Raw genomic sequence first — 6,270 nt, 5'->3', positions numbered from 1 at the left:
GTTCCCTTGGGTCATCCCAACAACCTTCACCGTTGAGCTAATCAGCTATAGCCAGTCATTAACTCGACGAACCAAGGTCGACAGAATTATATCTGGATGTACACCGTGTCACATGCACACATAACCAATAAATATTTTAATGTAATATATATGTACATATATACATATATATATTAATTTCTGGGGCTTGGAAAAATGGCTCAGTAGTTAAGAGCTCATACTTTTTTTTTTTAAAGATTTATTTATTTATTATGTATACAACATTCCTTCGATATATACTTGCATGCCAGAAGAGGGCACCAGATCTCACTATAGATGTCTCTGAGCCACCATGTGGTTGCTGGGAATTGAACTCGTGCTCTTAACCTCTGAGCCATCTCTCCAACCCCAGCCCATACCCTTGTAGAAGATCTGAGTTTGTTTCCCAGCTCCCACTCAGTGCTCAGCTCCAGAGAATCTGCCGCCCACTTTCGGCCTGGAGGTGGAGGAGGGGATTGCATTTATATGTAAAATCCCAGCTACTCTTAATTTTTTTTCCAAATGAGAAATTAGGGAATTGGAGACCAGAGAGAATGGAAAGAATAAGGACCAAGGAAGAAAGAGATCTGAATGGAATATTCTGAGTGGGTAAACGAGAGGGGTTGTAGTTGGGCGTGGTGACACCACCTTTAATCCCAGGACTAGGGAGCCAGAGGCAGACAGATCTTTATGAGTTTGAAGATAGCCTGGTCTATCTACATAAAGAGTTCCAGATCAGACAGAACTACACAATGAGATAGTTGTTAAGAACACTGACTGGGCCGAGCAGTGGTGGCGCACGCCTTTAATCCCAGCACTTGGGAGGCAGAGGCAGCCAGATCTCTGTGAGTTCGAGGCCAGCCTGGTCTACAAGAGCTAGTTCCAGGACGGGCACCAAAGCTACAGAGAAACCCTGTCTCGGAAAAAAAAAAAAAAAAAAAAAAAAAGAACACTGACTGGTCTTCCAGAGGCCCTGGGTTCAATTCTCAGGTGTACATGGATTTGCGTGCTCGCTCAGAGAGAGAGCGACTGTGGTTTTCCAGTAGGGAAGAGCCCTTACAAAATAAGAAATATAAAAAGTTTTTTGAATGATGGGGATTTCATAAATAAAAGGAGTTGAAGAAATTTGGTTCTCCCATGCTTCAGTTCCCAGCCCTAGAAAAATCCAAAACCACTATTTTTTTTAAATATTCCTTTAGAAACTTCTAAAAGTGCATGCAAACTTACCAGAGCTTTTCTTTTTTTTCTTTTTCTATTATTTATTTATTTATTTATTTATTTATTTATTTATTTATTTATTGTTTTGAGACAGAGTTTCCCAGTAGCTATGGAGTCAGTCCTGGAACTCGCTCTGTAGACCAGGCTGGCCTCAAATTCACAGAGATCCACCTGCCTCTGCCTCCTGAGTGTTGGTTTTAAAAGCGTGTGCCACCATGCCCAACTTGTTTTTTTTACAGGGTCTCAGTAAGTAGCCCTTACTGACAGAATTTCCCCTTCCTCTGTCGCCCAAGGGTTGGGATCACAGGTGTGTGTCATCACAGCTTCACACTCAGCTAGGTTTAGCTTTTTCTACTGATGGACAGTTATCTAGTCTGAACACTAGCCTGTTGTGGATTGTTAGTTTAAAATGTGTTATGTTCATTTGTGCTGTGGAATCTTTGTTTAACGATGCAAAGATGTGCTGCACCCTTTCATGTCACATTTGTTTGACTCTGTAAAGCTGTGTAACTTTCTTTGCCTAAAATATGTGAGCCGTCTAATATAGAGATGAGTGGTCAATAGGTAGGCAGGAGAGAGAAATAGGTGGGGCTGGCATGCACAGAGAATGGGAGAAATCTAGGGACAAGGGAGGAACAAGAAAAGAGGGACAGGAGGATGCCAGGAACAAGTCAGCCATGGGGTGTAGTACAAATAATAAAAACCCAGAGACAAGCCGGGCGGTGGTGGCGCACGCCTTTAATCTCAGCACTCGGGAGGCAGAGGCAGGCGGATCTTTGTGAGTTCGAGACCAGCCTGGTCTACAGAGCTAGTTCCAGGACAGGCTCCAAAACCACAGAGAAACCCTGTCTCGAAAAAAAAAAAAAAAAAAAAAAACCAGAGACAGAAGTTTGGGTTCAACCTGAAGGTCAGAAAATCAAAACAGCCTGTTACTGGCTCTTATCTCTACCTCAGTCTGAAATGACGATCCTGTCTCCAGGAGTCTCAGAATGAGTCTGTGTCTGTGAGCTGTCTCCTCCCATTTTATAATCCTCTCTAGGGCTGGGATTAAAGGCTGCACCCCTGGGATTAAAGGCAAGCACCACCTGGTTTCTGTGGCAAACTAGTGTGGCTACTGGGATTAAAGGTGTGTGTCACCACTGCCTGGTCTGTACAGCTGTCCAGTAAGGCTGTTTTACTCTCTGATCTTCAGGCAAACTTTATTTATTAAAATGCAAATGAAATATCACTACTACTAGGAAAGAAATATGTATACAATAATGGTAAAAAGCCTACAGGAAAAACATAGTTAAAGAGAAATTGTGCCGTGGAATAATCCTTTTGCACACTGTGAATGTGCTGCTCTCGTAGTTAATAAACAGCTGATTGGCCCGTGGCTAGGCAGGGTTTTCAGGGCAGAGGAGACACCATGAGACATAGATTGGGCAGGATGGAAAGACATACATGAGATAAATGAGCCTTGGGACAGCTCATCGATGAACAGAAATGGGTTAATTTGAGTTAGAAGAGTTAGCTAAAAAGCAAGCCTAAGCTATCAGCCAAGCATTTATAAAAATTATTAAGTCTCTGTGTGACTATCTGGGGAGTGCTCAAGGGAATGCAGGGAAACTCTGCCTACAAAATAGGGTAATTTAAGTTAGAAAAGCTGGCTAGAAACAAACCAAGCTAATACCAGGCATTCATAAGTAAAACTAAGTCTGTGTATTTATTTGGGAGCTTGGTGGCAGGCCCTCAAGGAGTAAAAAAACCAACTATTTATTCTTATTATTCTATTGTTCTATTATTATTGTTGTTATTATATGGATTTTTGTCTAAATGCATGCTCATCTTATGTCAACTTGACACAAGCTAGAGTTATCTAAAATGAGAGAACCTCAGCAAATTGAGAAATTGCCAGTTTCAGCAACATGGCTAAAATGCACCAAGAAAGTCGTGATCATTGGGAAATATGGGGCCCACTCTGATCATTCCCTTCAGAAAAAATGGTGAAGAAAATTGAGATCAGCCAGCAAGCCAAGTACACTTGTTCCTTCTGTGGAAAGACCAAGATGAAGAGATGAGCCATCGGCATCTGTCTGTTCCCTGCATGGAAACTGTGCTGTCGGGCGTGGACCACAGCTCCTGCTGTCACAGTCAGGCTGAAGGAACTGAAGGACCAGTAGATGCACTGCCATTTCAGAGCTGCTTAGCCTGAAATAAATGGGTTAATTTACGAGAAGGGGGAAGGGAAGGAGAAAGGGAGGAAGGAGAGAGAGAGAGAGAGAGAGAGAGAGAGAGAGAGAGAGAGAGAGAGAGAGAGAGAGAGAGGAACCAGTTCATTGTGGGTGGTACCATCCCTGGGCTGGTGGTCCTGGGTTCTATAAGAAAGTAGGCTGAGCAAGCCATGCTGAGCAAGCCATAAAGCGGCACCCCTCCATGGCCTCTGCATCAGTTCCTGCCGCCAGGATCCTGCCCTATTTGAGTTCATGTCCTGACTTCCTTTGAACATCCTGCTGACCATAGATGTGGAAGTGAAAGCCAAATAAACCCTGTCCTCCCCAACTTGCCTTTTGGTCGTGGTGTTTCACTGCAGCAATAGTGACCCTAACTAAGACAGTATGTCTGTGCACCATTTGCATGCCCAGTGCCTGTGGTGGCCAGAAAAGGGTATCAGATCCCCTCAAACTCACAGAGATCTGCCTACCTCTGCCTCCCGAGTGTTGGGATTAAAGGCGTGCACCGCCACCACCAGGCTATTATTAGTTTTGAATGCTTGGCCTAGTTTAGGCTCATTTCTGGCTAGCTCTTTTAACTTAACCTGCTTCTCATTAGCTACTTTTTGCCTCAGGGCTTTTTACCTTTTTCTTTCTGTGTGTCTTACTTCCTCCAGTGTCTGTCTGTCTGGCAGCTGCCTGGCTTCTGGCCTTTGGTGTGTCCCTTTCTTTTTCTTCTTCTTCCTTTTTAAAAAATATTTATTTATTTATTATGTATACAATGTTCTGTCTGTGTATATATGCCTGCAGGCCAGAAGAGGGCACCAGACCCCATTACAGATGGTTGTGAGCCACCATGTGGTTGCCGGGAATTGAACTCAGGACCTTTGGAAGAGCAGGCAATGCTCTTAACCACCGAGTCATCTCTCCAGCCCTGTCCTGATGGAGGAAGGTCATTTGTCAATAAATAAACTGCCTTGGCCCATTTGATAGGCCATCCCTTAGGTGGGTGGAGTAGACAGAATAGAATGCTGGGAGGAAGAGGAAGTGAGCTCAGATGCAGGGCAGCTCCTCTCAGAGGCAGACGCGATGCAGCGAGCCGCCAGGTCAGACATGCTGAATCTTTCCCGGTAAGACTGGTGCTACACAGATTATTTGAGATGGGTTGATCGGGATATGAGAATTAGCCAGTAAGGGCTAGAGCTAAAGAGCCAAGCAGTGTTTGAAAGAATACAGTTTCCGTGTAATTATTTTGTATATAAAGCCAGCCGTGCAGGAGCCGGGCAGGACGAAAAGCAGGCCCGCAGCTCACACCACGCTGTCCCTCTCTTTTCTCTCATTTTCTTTCTTCTCTCTCCCGGGCCTAGAGTCCTCCTCCTATTTATTCTTTCTGCCCAACAGCCCCACTCATCCCTCTCCTTCCTAGCTGGCCAATCAGCTTTCTAATAAGACCAATCAGGTGCCTTAGGCAGGCAAGGTGAAACAGAAACACATCTTTACATAATTAAACACATGCAGCATAAACAAATATAACACAGCTTTACATGGTTTAAGTAATATTCCTTAGCATAAACAACCATAACACATCTTCACATAGTTAAATATTCTGCAATACTATTGTAAAAACTGTATAAGGAATATTTAAGAGAACACTGGGCTTTATGGTGCATGCTTATAATCCCAGTACTAGAGAGGCAGAGACTGGAGAATCATTGCAAGTTCAAGACCATCCAAGTCTATATAATGTTGTATAATATTATTTTAACTGTATAAAGGTGTGTTACATTTGTTTATGCTGCTTTAGTTTTATCATGTAAGGATGTAGTAAGGATGTAAAGATGTACTGCATTTGTTTTACCGTGCCTGCCTAAGGTCCAATAAAGAGCTGAATGGCTAATAGGTAGAGAAAGGATAGATATGGCTAAAAGGGGGAGAGAATAAATAGGAGGAAAAATCTAGGATCACAAAGAAGAGAAAGAACAACAAGAAAAGAAGGAGGTGGGAATGAGGGACATGCCCGGGATAGGAAGTCAGACAGACATAGAGAAGCAGTGAAAGTAAGGTGTGCAGAAGTAAGAAGGGCAATGACTTTGAGGCAAAAGGTAGATGAAGAGAAATGGGTTAATTTAGCCGGGCGGTGGTGGCGCACGCCTTTAATCCCAGCACTCGGGAGGCAGAGGCAGGCGGATCTCTGTGAGTTCGAGGCCAGCCTGGTCTACAAAGGGAGTTCCAGGACAGGCTCCAAAGCTACAGAGAAACCCTGTCTCGAAAAACCAAAAAAAAAAAAAAAAAAGAAAAAAAAAGAAATGGGTTAATTTAAGCTAAAAGAGCTAGCCAGAAATGAGCCTAAACTAAGCCAAGCAATCAAAACTAATAAATCTCTGTGTCATGATTTGGGAGCTAGTTGGTGGCCCAAAAGAAAAAGTCTGGTATAACATAATGGCAAGCCACAGCCTGTTTTTAAAAAAAAGGGAAAGAAAGAGGGTTGGGTGGCAGCTCAATTGGTAGAGAACTGGCCTAGCAGGGTGGAAGTCTTGGGTTTTTCCCCAGCATCACCTAAACAAGGAGTAATCCCATCACTCAGAGGAGTCAAGAGGATTAGAAGTTCAAGGTTATGCTCTATTATATAGTGATCTTGAGGCCATCCTCATCTACAGAATAAACTAACAGGACAGCTGGCTAGCTCAGTAGATAATGTAGATAATGGCATTTGAAACTAAGCCTGAAGACTTTGGTTTCAGTCTGAGAACCTATGAGGAGAATGAGAGGAACAAAGGAACAGAAAGAGGAAGGAAGAGTGAAAGGGAAAAAAGGAAGAAAGAAAACTTGGAGAAAGCCAGGA

The sequence above is a fragment of the Chionomys nivalis genome, chromosome 17, assembly GCF_950005125.1.
Source record: "Chionomys nivalis chromosome 17, mChiNiv1.1, whole genome shotgun sequence".
Lineage (NCBI taxonomy): Eukaryota > Metazoa > Chordata > Mammalia > Rodentia > Cricetidae > Chionomys > Chionomys nivalis.
Note: the sequence above shows the minus strand (reverse complement) of the source record.